The 14,141-nt window shown below is 39.4% G+C and overlaps 1 protein-coding gene across 1 annotated transcript in view; it reads right to left on the reverse strand.

The window, feature by feature from the left end:
• Window positions 1-14,141, reverse strand: part of LOC119040203 (AGBL carboxypeptidase 4) — a 1,071,017-nt gene that overhangs the window by 614,103 nt on the left and 442,773 nt on the right. The window lies entirely within an intron of this gene.

Genomic DNA, 14,141 nt, shown 5'->3' on the forward strand with positions numbered 1-14,141 from the left:
TACACTGAGTCCAACCTGATACCTAGCATTGTGAAAAAATATTAAAGTTTTAAACCTACCTTTCCTGTGTAACTTTAACCATGTTTTACCACCTTTCTGTGCTTCCTTTGCCTTATGAATAGATAGGAAAATCATACCTATTTGGTAGAGTTGCTGTGAGGATTAAATGTAATTGCCAAGACACCATAACAAGAAAACCATAGAAGACTGCATAAAAGAATGCATAAAGGTATATGTTCATTATATATACACATATGTGTGTCAACATGTGTGGATATGTTCATGTGTATAATTAAGTTAAACCTCCTGCCCATGTAGAACCGACAGGTTGACACACAAGTTCCTAAAACAATGCCACGAACCCCTGGACATGATAAATCAAAAGCATGAAGCCTGGCAGATAGATCATCACTCTGTGAAAAACGAACCCTCATCTACTATAAGCTGATGTTGAGTAGTCGCAGGGAACCAACAAAGTTTGGTAACCAGCTGCACCTGTCTTTTTAACTGGAAATTGTCAAAATATTCACACAAATACTGCAGCTTGATGGAGATAATAAAGAAATGGCTTGCAGACTGCATAGTAGAAGATTCTTCTCCCCTTCACTGAAAGCTTGTTCTGAGAAGGCAAAGAGGGAGGAAGGGAATGGAGCAGAACATTCCCATCAAGGGAAGTTCAGCATATCAAACAAGGGCATTAGCAACATGACAGAATTAAAATAAGGTCTTTCGAGGAGATGATTTCTTCTCCCTATAACTCAGAATAAATATCCAGCAACACGCAAACAGAAAAAAAACCTTCTCTTTTCCTCAGTCTGACAGCATTTCCTATAGAAAATTTTGCTCTAAATTTTATTCATTTATTCATTGAAGAAATATTCATCTAAACATTTCATTTAATAAATAGTATGGAACCTGTACTCTGCTAAGTGTTGGGATTACAGAAATGAATAAGACCCTTTTCCCTTAATAAACTACCTAGTGGAGAAACAAACATGTAAAATACACACACACACACACACACACACACACACTTGAGGTAGCCCAGTGGAAGGAAAGCTTTATCTTTACCGATGAATAGTACTGGCCAGGAAGGAGGGACAGCATGGAAGACATTACCGTCAGATGGAGCAACATGAAGAAAGATAGAGTGGTTTGTGGAATTACAAGTTGTTTTCTGTGGCAAGAACAAAAAATTCTGGGGCTGGGTGGGGTAACAGATGAGACTGAGGCATTAAAAGGCATGTGAGAGACATGCTAAAGAGTTTTAACTTTACTAAAAGCAATATAAAGGGGCTACTGAAGAGTTTTCAGTATAGGTTTAAAAGGTTCAAATCTATGTTTTGGAAAAAGCACCCCAAAATTGGCACCCTGTTCTCCACCCAGGGTGATAAAAAGGCCAAGGAGAATTGATGGATTAACCAGGGATCCGCTTCATGGCTCCAATCTTAGAACAACCTACAATGCACAAATAGAGTGAATCTCTGCATTTACTGACTATGTGTTTCACTTGCCCAGAGGTGCTACGAAGTCCATAGGACAAGTGCGGCAATAGGTGAGCGCACGTTTGATTTATTCAATGGACTGACACTCACCAGGCACAGGAAAGGAATCTTCGGTGTTTTTCTCAATGCCGCTGAAATTTTCTAGCAGAAATGCGTAAGTTTTCATAATTAGGCAAAATCAAAAATCCCTCCCTTTTTTGTTCATTCAGTCCCTCTCTCTTTTTTTTAAATATTTAATTTATTTATCTTTAGAGGGGAAGGGAAGGAGAGAGGGAGAGACACATCAATGTATGGTTGCCTTTCGTGCGTCCCCTGCTGGGAACTGGCCTGCAGGGAACCGGCCTGCAACCCAGGCATGTGCCCTGACTGGGAATCGAACCGCAACTGTCTGGTTCGCAGGCCTGTGCTCAATCCACTGAGCTACACCAGCCAGGGCTCAGTCCCTCTCTTAAGGTGGACTTATCACTCCCTGGTTGGTTCCCCAGTACTAACCACTCTGGCTTCTATTAGGTTTATATTTTATTTGCTCTTAATTATAATATGGAGAATGATTTCCATTCCTGGGTTACCTTGTTTAATGTCAGCACAACCTTTCCTTGATGAGACAATTAATACCTATATTTCTTACATATGTACATATCACATCTTTAAATTAATTGCAAAATTTTTCACAATTCTTATTTCTACTCTGTATCCACATTCTTTGTATTATGCTGCTTTGTACCTGAAAAAGTGATGCCTCTTGAATCTGGGCTGACCTGGTGATTGGCTCCAGCCAATACAAATTAGTGTAAGTAACAGAATACCAGTTCTGAGCCAAGACCTTGAGAAGCCTTGTGTAGGTCTGTGTTCTCTCTTGAAATCCTACCACCAACATTTGACAGAAGATGAGAGACCACAGTAAAGAGAGCCCCGTTGTTCCAGCTGAAGCCATCCTAGACCAGCCTCAGCCAACTGATGCACAAACGTAAGAGAGAGCCTAGCCAAAATCAGCAGATTATCTACCTAATGCAGAGCTGATTACCAGTACAGAATATGGGCCAACCCAGCTGACCCATGGACTGATAGTGTGCGCGCGCGCGTGTGTGTGTGTGTGTGTGTGTGTATACACACACATACATAAATACTTTAATCATTTTTTCTCTTGATTTTTACTCTATGACTTTAGGTAATGGGGATATCAATTCCCACCCTTAGAATTACGCAGTTTTGCTGGGTTCATGGGAAGTGAAATAGATATGTGATATAAAGTCATTAAATTTCTTTCTCTTGACTTATGTGTTAAATGAGAAAATTCAACAACATTATACTAGTCTTAGGAGACAGACACCTGTGTTCAAATTTTGCACCATCATTTACTATTTTTGAAACTTCAGTGTGTTTTATTTTACTTCAGCTAGCCATCCATAAAATCAGAATAGTAATACTTTGTCTGAAAGCCCAATCTTCAGCTAGATAAGTAAAGCAAATATTCTCCAACATATAGGTTTCTACGGTTTTGTTTCTCTTAAGTCCTTGTTGTTTACTGGGCACTTTTCCTATAAAACCCCATTGAATCACAACTATTGAGAGAAGGATCTTAATATTCCCATTTTACAGAAGGGGAAACTGGAACTCTCACAGAAATTAAATAACTTGCCCAAGAACACAGTGCTGACAAGTAGTAGAACCAGTATCCAAAGTCAAAATCAGGTTTATTTGCCTCATAAGGGGAAGCTCTATAGAGTAAAACCTACTGTATCCCTCATCTAAGTACTGGGCAATCCAGGCTAAACAAAGAAGCAGCAAAAACTCCTGTTCATCCACTTAGAATCATGTGAATTACAATGCAACACTAGAAAAACTCATGCTTTCAATTTGCCTCTGAAGACAAAGATGTCTTATAAAAAGCCCTTGATGAATAGCAAACCTGTAAAACAGTAACTGAGAAAGAGACAGAGAGAGAAGGAGAGAGAGACAGGGAGACGAGAGAGGAGAGAAGCACTTGCTTAAGAAGGGCCTTTTCTTCCCAGAGCAAAGGAGAGGCGGGTGGGGAACAAGTCACAGTTCAAAACAAATCATAGTACTTTATAATTGGCAACATGAAATAAATGTGTTTTTAAACATGGATGAAATATTACCCTAAGCATATTTACAGCATGACCCTATGTTTATCTGACACATTTTTCACCACTCATGCAAGGCTCAGATGGAGCTCTCACAAACCTCAAACTATTGTAGAACCCACATGTACAGAGCTTCACCTTATAGTAGTTTGGAAAACCCAAGATTTGGATGAGATCAATTTTAAATGGGAAGAGCTGGAGTATCTTGTGGATTGCAAACAGCAGATAAAATGTTCCCTTATTAAAGGCTGCTCTCTCCAGTGAATTTCAGAGAATGTGAAGATCTCCCCCTTTGTTTAAAGATAATCACATTTTTCTCAGAGTGGTTCACTAGGGTTTTACCTTGGCATGAATTTTTCATGACTGATTGATTGAAAAAACAATGCCAACAGAGAATAATACAAGTGTAGAGACCTGTCTTACAAGGTAGACTTAAATTACTCCAAGGGTTAGAATGACAAACCCAGGTGTTGCCTTCAACTCAGCCAGTAAATTGACAATTACAAATCTGTTGAAAAATGAGAAAAATCAATTAGGAAAAGGTTGACTTGTACTAAAAACTAGTGTTTCCTTTGTTGAACACCATTCAGTGGACTTTGGAAACACACAGAGAGAGCAGTATGGGAAAAATGCCTGTCTTTTAAGAAATGGGAGAGGGTGAATGGGAAGAAAGTTGAAGAGTAGAGACCGGTCTTCTCTTCCAGATTTATGTCACCGGCTTGCTCTTTGACCTTAGAAAGATTACTTCCTATCTCTGACTGTGTATTTTCCCATTTCTGAAATACAGACGACTGAGTAAGGTCCAGAGAAAGGTCATGCACTGAGGAGTTTGAACCAAGTAACACAGTTAAGTCAGGTCAAAGGTGAAAAGTGAGACTCTAGGTTCTATATCTATACACATGTGATGGATTAATTCTTTTATTCTTTAAAGAAACATTTATTAAACTCTGCATATGTGCCCCAAACTATTTTATTATGTGTTAGGGATATGCAGATAAACGAGACATATCTTGTTTCTACTTTATGTAGTTCATGGTTTAGTGGGGGAGACAAAAACACACAAGTAAATAAATAAATGTTTAATGCAGCATCAGATAGTAATGAGAACTACGAAAAATAAAATAATAAGTGGTTAGGGCAGAGACTGAAAAATAGTCTAGGCCTGTTTGGCTTAAAATTATTATTTTATACATAATTTGTTGAATACCTACTAAGTGCTGAGACATGGTCAGACACTTTTCTATTGTATATTATTTCTAATCCTTAAAAAATCACAAAGGTAAATATTACTTTGCATCTTACAGATCAAGAAAGTGACATAAAGAAAACAGCAGATCAAGTAACTTTCTTTTTTTTTTTTTTTTTTTTTTTGCTTCAACCACAATTCATTCTATGCACTTCTCCCTCGAACCCCCCTTAATAATAAATTATATAATTATTTGCTGTACATCCATCAGAGGGGGCGGACGAATTTGGTTTGGATGCTGAGGACGATGCCGCCACACGTGCCGGAAGAGGGTATACAAACAATTATCATTCACAGAATGAAGATTTCTGTCAAGGGTTTAATAGTCTCCCAATCTGGCCTGAAAATGGCTTGAGAGCAGTAAAGGGGGCTCACCTGGAGTGTTACAAAGGTCAGCGGCCAGGGCCAGGCCGAGGGTGCTCACATACACAAACCCAGAGCATGTACGGTTTGAATTTCCTGCCAGTGCTAAAGAAGGCAACATCCATGCTTTCTCATCAGCGTGCCCAGATGTGAGACAGAAGGGAAAGGGGTGGGTCCTGAAAGATGCTAACAGGCAGCTGTCAAAAATGGAGTTGAACTGTTTAATGTACTTTGTAAAGGTGATATAGCTTATGTAGATGAAACAGAATGAGTGAAACTCAGGTCTTGTTTTGTCTAGCTCCAAAGTTCACATTCTTTCTATTTTACACTATGGTAACGCAGATGGAAAAACTGCGTCATGTCTCTTCAATGGGCCTAGTGAGATGTATCTCAAAAAAGGACTGTGGATATGCTACTATACAAAGGACACTAGAGAGAAGGTAGGATAGTGGGTATTTGGAGAGACCCTACTACATAAAACAACTTTAACTGCTATTAAAACTATGGGAGAACTTACAAAATATTAAGAAATTATCAAGCAGCCCTGACTGGTATGGCTCAGTAAATTGAGCATCAGCCTGTGAACCAAAGAGTCACCAGTCCAATTCCCAGTCAGGGCACATGTCAGGGTTGTGGGCCAGGTCTCCAGTAGGGAGTGTGTGAGAAGCAACTACACATTGATGCTTCTCTCCCTCTCTTTCTCTCTCCCTTCCCTCTCTGTCTAATATAAATAAATAAAATCTTAAAAAAAGGGAGATTATCAAGCAAAAAATTAAGGGAAGTTTAGAATCAACACAGAGTATTTGTTCAATCTGGTGAATCAGGGCTTGGCAAAATGGAGACTGGCTTAGAGGGCTGCCAAAGCAGTTGAAATGAAAGAAACTACAGAAAAGTGAGACCAAAATTCTTCATGTAATTTACCCTCATGTCATTTGCAAAATGCTAAGGTGCTTTTATATAGGTGAGATGCTAACAAACTAAGTAGAAAGAAGCATCAAGAAAGTTAAAATGCTAAGTGGAGATTTCAACAGTCTCACAGTGCTACAGAAAAAGAGTTTGGAGTTCAGGTCCAGAGTTTAGGTAACAAGTTTAAAAAACTTGGTAAACACTCCACACTGTTTGAGATGCCAGAGGGCTATGCAGTTGCAGTAAGGCCAAGTCAAATGTATACCTGAATTTGAATCCCTGAATCAGCCTTGACTCCATAAAGATAATCTTCCTCAAAGTAATCTGCCTGCCAGAAGAAAACTGAGGCCTTTCAGGTGAAAACAACATCAATAAAGGCATTTATATCTTCAAACACAACATCCTACATCAACCAAATTTACCAACTGCATCAAGAAACAAATGAATGAAAAAAAAAAAAAAGAAAACCTGACCCACAGATTTGTCAAATATTTCAGAATGTTCAAAATTATAACTAACATTTTACACCCCTACACATTATTTATTGTAACTAGTGATACAGTCAATCTTTCTCCTGACATCTTATTTGATACTTTATTTTCATTGTAATTTTTTTATTTAATAACTTTTACTGCGTTTTTTATTCCTATTTAGTCCCCTTATACTCCCCCCCCCCGCTGCAGTCACCACACTGTTCACCAGAGAACTGAATACAGATGAAGATGCAAGTGGAAAAACAGAAAAAGATCAATGTAATAACTAAAATGGTTTCAAAAATGGGTTTTAACAATACATTAAATCCAGAGGAAGAAATAAATAGTGATATGAAAGGCTTGTCGGTAGAAAACATCTACAGGAAGCTCGGAAGGAACACACCACTCACACTGCCCCGCTGGACAGCGGGCGAGCGCCCCACCACCCATGCCACTCCCATCGCCCTGTCAAAGCTACTGGGTACACACAGCTCACAGAGGAGATGCCCCCTACGTGTAAAGCTCTGGTGGCCAGAGAGATGGCCTTTCTGGGCCCTGCAGTTCTAAAACAGTCAGAGAGAAAGTTCAAGAGACAAACACGAACCAGCACAAAGTTAAACAGTAAGATTTATCTCCTGCATAGCTCCAGTCTTTCAAGACTGGGAGAGAATGCTGTTTCACCTAATACACAGACACAAAAACATCCCTCTTTAAAGAACGACCATAGATCTGTTGAAGTTGGTTGAGATTAACTAGACTCCCAGACTTCTGGGTTGGGTTTAGTTGGCCATGTATCCCTCAATCTGGGACCAGCAGCTATCTGAGAATAATTTTTTTTTCTTTTTTAAAAGCTTTATTTATTTTTAGACAGAGGGGAAAGGATGGAGAAAGAGGAAAATAACATCAATGTGTGGTTGCTTCTCATGTGCCCCCTACTGGGGACCTGGCCTGCAACCCAGGTATATACCAATTGGAAATCAAACCAGCAACCCTTCAGTTTGCAGGCCAGCACTCAATCCACTGAGCCACACCAGCCAAGAATAAATTTTTCTCTGGTAGATGGTTGAAAAACACAAACAAAACCATTCAAATACATTTAAATCCTCTTCCTGAGTCACATATTTTAATATTCCATTTGCTAAAGCAAGTCACTTGTATAAGCTCAGCATGAAAGGATTTGAGAAATATATAGTAAATTCCTTACTAAAGAACAAGGCACTGCAAAAGTACATGGTTTTTAATTTTTATTAATGGGGGAAATGATTTAAGAAAAAAATCAATTAAATTTACCAAAGTACTATATTTATTGAAGAAATGAAATCTTCCCTGGCTAGTATGGCTCAGTGGACTAAGTGCTAGCCTGTGAGCCAAAGGGTGGCCGGTTCGATCCTCAGTCAAGGCACGTGCCTGGGTTGCAGGCCAGGTTTGGGGACATTCTAGAGGCAACTACACACTGACGTTTTTCTTCCTCTCTTTTTCCCTCTCTTCCCCTCTTTCTAAAAATAAATAAATAAAATCTTTTTTTTTAAATGAGAGAAATTAAATCTGTATTTAAAAACCTTTTTTTATAGATACACCCTAGACCCAGATGGTTTTACTAATGAATTCACCCATTTACTTAATGAGACTCTTACACACAATCTTTCAGAGAAAAGATTAAAAAAAAGAAAACTGCCTTCAAGTCATTCTTTGAGGCTAGTGTAACCTTAATACTCAAACCTGGTAAGACATTACGAGACAGGAAGCTAATAAGCCAATGTCTTTCATGAATATAGATGCAAGGGTTCTACACCAAATGCTATCACATCAAATCAATTTCATTGTTTTATAACAGAATATTATACATCAATGAGAAATAAAAAGTGATCACTAAACACAACAATATGGATAAATATGTGGCTGAGTAAAAGAAGCCATGTTCAAAGGGTATACACAGTGTAATTCCATTGAGAGGAAATTTTAGAACAAGAAAACGAATCTGAGATGACAGAGTACCTGTTATATTTGGGTAGCCAGTAATGCTCTGTTTTGGTCAGGATAGTGGTTACACTGGTGTATTTATTTGTTTAAATGCATTGATCTGTATACTGGAGGTCTGCGCATTTTATTGTACGTATGCTGGCCTTCAACTCAATTAAAAAAATTCCCGCTCTTATTTACGATTCCCTGAGGAGGTCCTGAACACAGTTGTTAGTATCTCTTCTCGCTCTAACATTTTTTTATTTGCCTGCCAATTTTTATTAGTTGATCAGAGTCTTTACTATGTCTCCTTAACAAGAGCAGATTGACACCAGCAGCAGCACTAAAAACTTTAGATAATAGAGGATACATCTAAAAATAGTTGTAACAGCTTAAGTGAGAAAAACATTTGAAAGACCATAAATTAAAATCTCTGTAGTGCTTTAATTAGGACAATAGCACATTTTTATACCAAGGGCCAACAAAAAACTAAAGCTGAAATATTACAAAGCCAACTTGGTAGACAAATATATGATTTTTCAGCTCTAGAGGAAAGCTACATCTAAATGTCAAATTATGTAACTGAATGTTTCACCCTCTACAGTTTCAAAGTAACAGAAATGCCAACAGCATAGTTCCTGAAATTAGAGACATACAGTTTATGACACAGTTTGAAGAAAAAAAAAAGCACAGAATTAGAGTATGCAAATTTGTGTGCTGTCCTGGCTATGTCACTTATTAGTTGCACAAGTTTGGAAGAATAATGTAAAGTCTCTGAGTTTTTATTCCTTTGTGTATAAAATTGGTATTAATACTGTGTACCTCTGAGTATCATAGGAAGACCATGTATAGAGTACATCTAAAGCCTCCCTATTTTTATTATTATTCTTTTACCTCACTGATTTTGAAGCACTTTAGTTTTTAGTTTTAAGGCTCCTCTTGCAGCAACCAAAACTGTTTAGAAAATTTGAAAATCTACATGGATTGTTCTGGGCAAATGAAACTACACGCAAGAGTTGCATTCTAAGCATATACATGCACAACACACCACAAGAGGTAAACTGAGATCATTCTCCTTCCAAAACGCAACTCTTCTCCCCCCAAAATGTCTCAATTCTTCCTTGTAGAAGAAGGAAGGGACCACTACACAATCCAATCAATTCAACATCAGCTAAGTCTTCCAAACTGATTCCCCCCGTCAACTGTGGCACATCTATATGGCCCTACCATTCTCAGTTTAATTGTGCTTTCCCACATCTGTACGTGGGAACGATTTTGAATCCCATATCACTACGTCAGTCTGTCTAGTCTCACGTTCTCCAGCCTCTTCAGATCTAGGTCTCCATTTCTGCCAGCATTGGCCCACGCACAGCCACAAACATAGTTCTAGAATGCTTCTAATTCTCTATCAACCTGGTTCACTGCTATTAGGTAAGATTTCCAAGTAAAGACTGGGAATTGGGGATGATATAAAATATGTCAAATTAGAAAAAAAACTATGACCATAGAAATAAATATGTGTAGTAGTATAGTGTAGGGGAGGAGCCTAGAATCAAACTTTGCAATAAAATTAAGTGACCTAAGACGAGTCTGATTAGTGAGAAAGTTGAGAATAGAGCCCAGACTTCCTGTTTCCAAGTCCAGTACTACTTCCATTACTCCAGGAAATATCACTGTTAGATTGCACGTGGCTGCCTTCCAACTTTCCAACAAAAAAGGCCAGAGCGTGGCATGTTGTCTCTTTAGCTAGTGGGTCTCACCCCCCAGGACTCCTTTCCCACCAGTTGTGGCAGATTTCAAGCAGATTTCAGCAGCTCACTTCACGGTCAAAGGCTGTCATATAACAAAGCATCTACAGTTTGCTAGATCCGGGAAATGTTTGTTCAAATCTTCACACAATTTTGATTCCTAGTAGTAACTCAATGAAGCAACGTAAACAAAACCCAAACATCACCCAGTGGTGAACTGCTCTGACAGTATCTTTCTCTAAAGAATAACAACTCCAAACTGCTGAGAGAAACCAAAGTAATTGTGCATTCCTGAGATAAAGGGCTTGTCAATCAAGAACCTCAAAAATGATTTAATTATCCCAATTTCACCAAAATATTAAAACAGGTCACATACTGCAATACACAATTGCTCATGCCTACTAAGTGCTTATTAGCATTGTTCCTAAGAACTATGTCAACATTAATTTCTCTTAAAGTTTAGTTGAGAAAACAGAGAGACACCAAGACACATTCCTGGGGTCACAAAGTTGGAAACAAGATTCAAACTTGAGTCTGTCTGACTCCTGAGCCAGTATTACTTTTGGTAACTGATTGTGCAATTAAGAGGTCTTACTCAGATTTAGTGACGATGGTTGTAGAATCAAGGAGAAAGTCCTGGACAAAGGGTCAGGCAACCCTGGTTATTTAACCACTACTTTTCTGTGTGACCTCATATTCCCATGGATAGCAGTATGTCTAAATGATTTCCAAGGGTTTAATACTTTTGACAGTCTGTGACTCTATGAGACTTTAAAATACTCTTATATAACAACATCCCTATGAAAAGGTCATGGTCCTGTGAGTTGCCTGTAGTAGGCAGATAGGAGGATAAACCCCTCAGAGAAATTGAATTGAGTTCTCTGGGCTTATCAAAGTGGAAAAACAGTCACCTAGCTGCCAAAAACTGAAAGAGTAAGTCCTTGGGAGATGAACTTAGTTAAGGCAAAGGCTCCTGTGTATCAACACTGTCAGCAGCAACCTCAGTCAATGTCATAAATGCACTGAACACAAGAAAAATATGTGGCTTGTTTTGCAGAAGATGATAGGACCTAACAACCAAGAACACATTAGACTACATTAGATCTGGACTTATGGTCCAAAGACCCAGTATCTTTCCCTAAGCATCCAGGCTGGTCAGTAATTTTAATGGTTCCTTCCCTGCCTGTGTTCAAGGCCAAAGGCATTCCATAAAAACCCATGACAGCTCATTTCTTTGATCCAAATTCTCCAGACTTTGACTCCTCTGACTATGACCTTCCGGCTTTTCTCATTTTGCCTGATCTCTAGTTTCTGTTGCATTGCTTCACATCTGAACAAGAAAATCTTGCTTTATTCACTTAGTTCTGTATACACCAGACACCTGTTTCTCAAAGTCAGTGAAACTTATGTGAGATTTGAAGGATGAGTAAGATTTACCACAAAAAGAAAAAAAAGATCGGGGGCAGGAAGCCAGGGGTGGTGAGGAGGCAGGGAATGGGAGAAAGTCTCAGACAAATAGAAAAGTCTCAGCAAAGGACAGGGCGATCAAGAAATTAAGGACAGTTCAGTATGGCTAGAATGCAGAGTATGATGGGGAAGTTGCAAGGGATGAAGCTGAAAATGTTAAGCACTGGATAACAGCAGCTTTGGATAGACCATCCTGATTTAGCCACTTGCTAGCTGTGTGACTAGTCTCAGTTTCTTCATCATTAAGATGAAGATGGCAATTCCTACTTCCTGTAGCCCTTGGTATGCAGCATTTAATAGGTGCTTAAACAGTCACTGAATCAAAATCCAAGAATGAAAAGGGAGAATGGGAACTGAAAAAGCATGAGGCAGTGGGGTTAAACAATTTCCCTCTGGGATGTGCAGGAAGAGAAAGTGGATTTTTGGAGTTGTCCAGAGTTTCTAGTCTGGCATCCAATGAGATGACAGGGACAGGTTCAGTGCAAGTGCCCAAGTCCTGTGCCAGTGATGGTTTTCTAAAATTCAGGGCACAGAATCATTGCAGCAGCTTCCTCACTCCTCATGCTGTGAGCTCTGCAGAACCCTAAGAAAGTTGTCAGCCGTGAGATTTTTTCCCCTTGAATGCAAACACACATGGCACAGGCATATGATTCCCATCTAGATCCACCCCCGACTTCCGGCCAGGAGGCTGCTGTGTAGGCAGGACCGTCTGCCTTGGAAGTTGCCAGCCTAACCTGGTCCCCTGAGCCAGCCCTCTTCAAGCAGTAACACACAGATCTGGCAAAATTCACACTTTTGTAAATTTCTTTCAGGGGCCTATCCATCACTACTGTTTCCATATCCTGTCAGAAGAGGTCAACTTGGGCCAGGGACAGCTTTGCTCAGACCAAATGGGTATTTATTTCTGGAAAAGAATGGGCAGCTTTCCCTTTAATCCAAGGAGCAGATGCTGGCCCAGGAGGAGAATGGCCTGAAAGTTCCACCCATCACTCTAAGGCCACAGGGTCAGGAATTGTTATTCAAAACAATAAACCCCTCCTCCCCTCAGGTTCCCTGACAGCATCAGTGCCCAGCTACTGCAGAGTTATTACCATCATCATCTCTGTTGGATTCTATGCCCCAGTCAAATTGGCAGCATTCCTTCTATTTGCAAACAGATTGCAAAATAAAAGCCCCGGGAAGGATGCAGGCTGGCCAGGCTCCAAGGACCTTCAGCAGCGATCATGCTAAATCAGGGCTGTATCCTACTCTGAACAGTAATGGGTGTTTGCACTGCCTCTCAATGGTCCTGGATCATTGGGGTACCTGGCCTCTCTTTCCTCCTGGAGTAAGTATCCTAAGGAAAAGGAGAGGGCAGAACTTCCTGGGAAATTATAAGCAAGAATCCAACATTGGAGTCCTAGGCCATTCATAAGCTTCCTGACATGGGGGTTTTGATTCCATAAAGACTGGTCTGGAACACAGAACCAATGGAAGTGTTCTTTGACTTGTTTTCCTCTAAGGTCTCTGCCTTAGTCTATCTTTCACGATCCTCTACAATTCAGTCACTTGTGTGTGCCCAGCCTTCTCTTCTGAAATGATCCTTTGTTCCTGCCCATAATCTCCGAGCAGTCCTTCATTCACTTATCCTCAAATATGGACAAAGGATAAAACAATAACAGTGACCACTGCCATTTACTAAGCAATTATTGTATAACTGGCTCTGTGACAAATGTTTTACACATATTTTCAAGCTTAATCCTAAAAAAAATTAAACCCAAGAAGTAGGTTCTCTTATTATCAGCTCACATTTGAGGAAAGTGAGACTCAGAGACTGTAAGTACTTTGCCTATAATCATAAAAGTAGTATTTGAGAGGTCTGCATTGAAATATCATTATTGCTTAAAACAATTTTTCTGTAATACATCTTATTGTCCCCCTTTTACAGATGATGGAACATGTTCAAAGCTCTAGTAACATGTCCACTGTCATATAGCCTGTGGCAGATTGGAACTCCGAATAAAACCTGTCTGATTCCGAAGCCCTGACTCTTAACCTTTACTACTCGTCTGAGAAATGGAAGTTAAATTAGCTACCACCCTCGATCAGGAAAGAGAAGAAACATGTCTCATCTAACTCCATGACTCAAGTAAAATGATGTCAACGACAGTCCATTGCGAGACAATACTGGATATTAATTACAATTCATATTACTTCATTTGGTAAAAATATTTTATTCAGTTACTTTAGTAGACAGCTTTCTTTTTCTTCCTTTCTAAACTGTATGCTTATTATTTCCTGTTTGGTCTTTTTCACACTAGGGAGGACTTCTAATACATACAATGATGAGTGGCAATAGTGAGAGGGACAGCCTTGCCTCGTTCCTGATC

The sequence above is a fragment of the Artibeus jamaicensis genome, unplaced genomic scaffold, assembly GCF_021234435.1.
Source record: "Artibeus jamaicensis isolate MK-2021 breed Jamaican fruit bat unplaced genomic scaffold, CSHL_Jam_final scaffold_1019, whole genome shotgun sequence".
Classification (NCBI taxonomy): domain Eukaryota; kingdom Metazoa; phylum Chordata; class Mammalia; order Chiroptera; family Phyllostomidae; genus Artibeus; species Artibeus jamaicensis.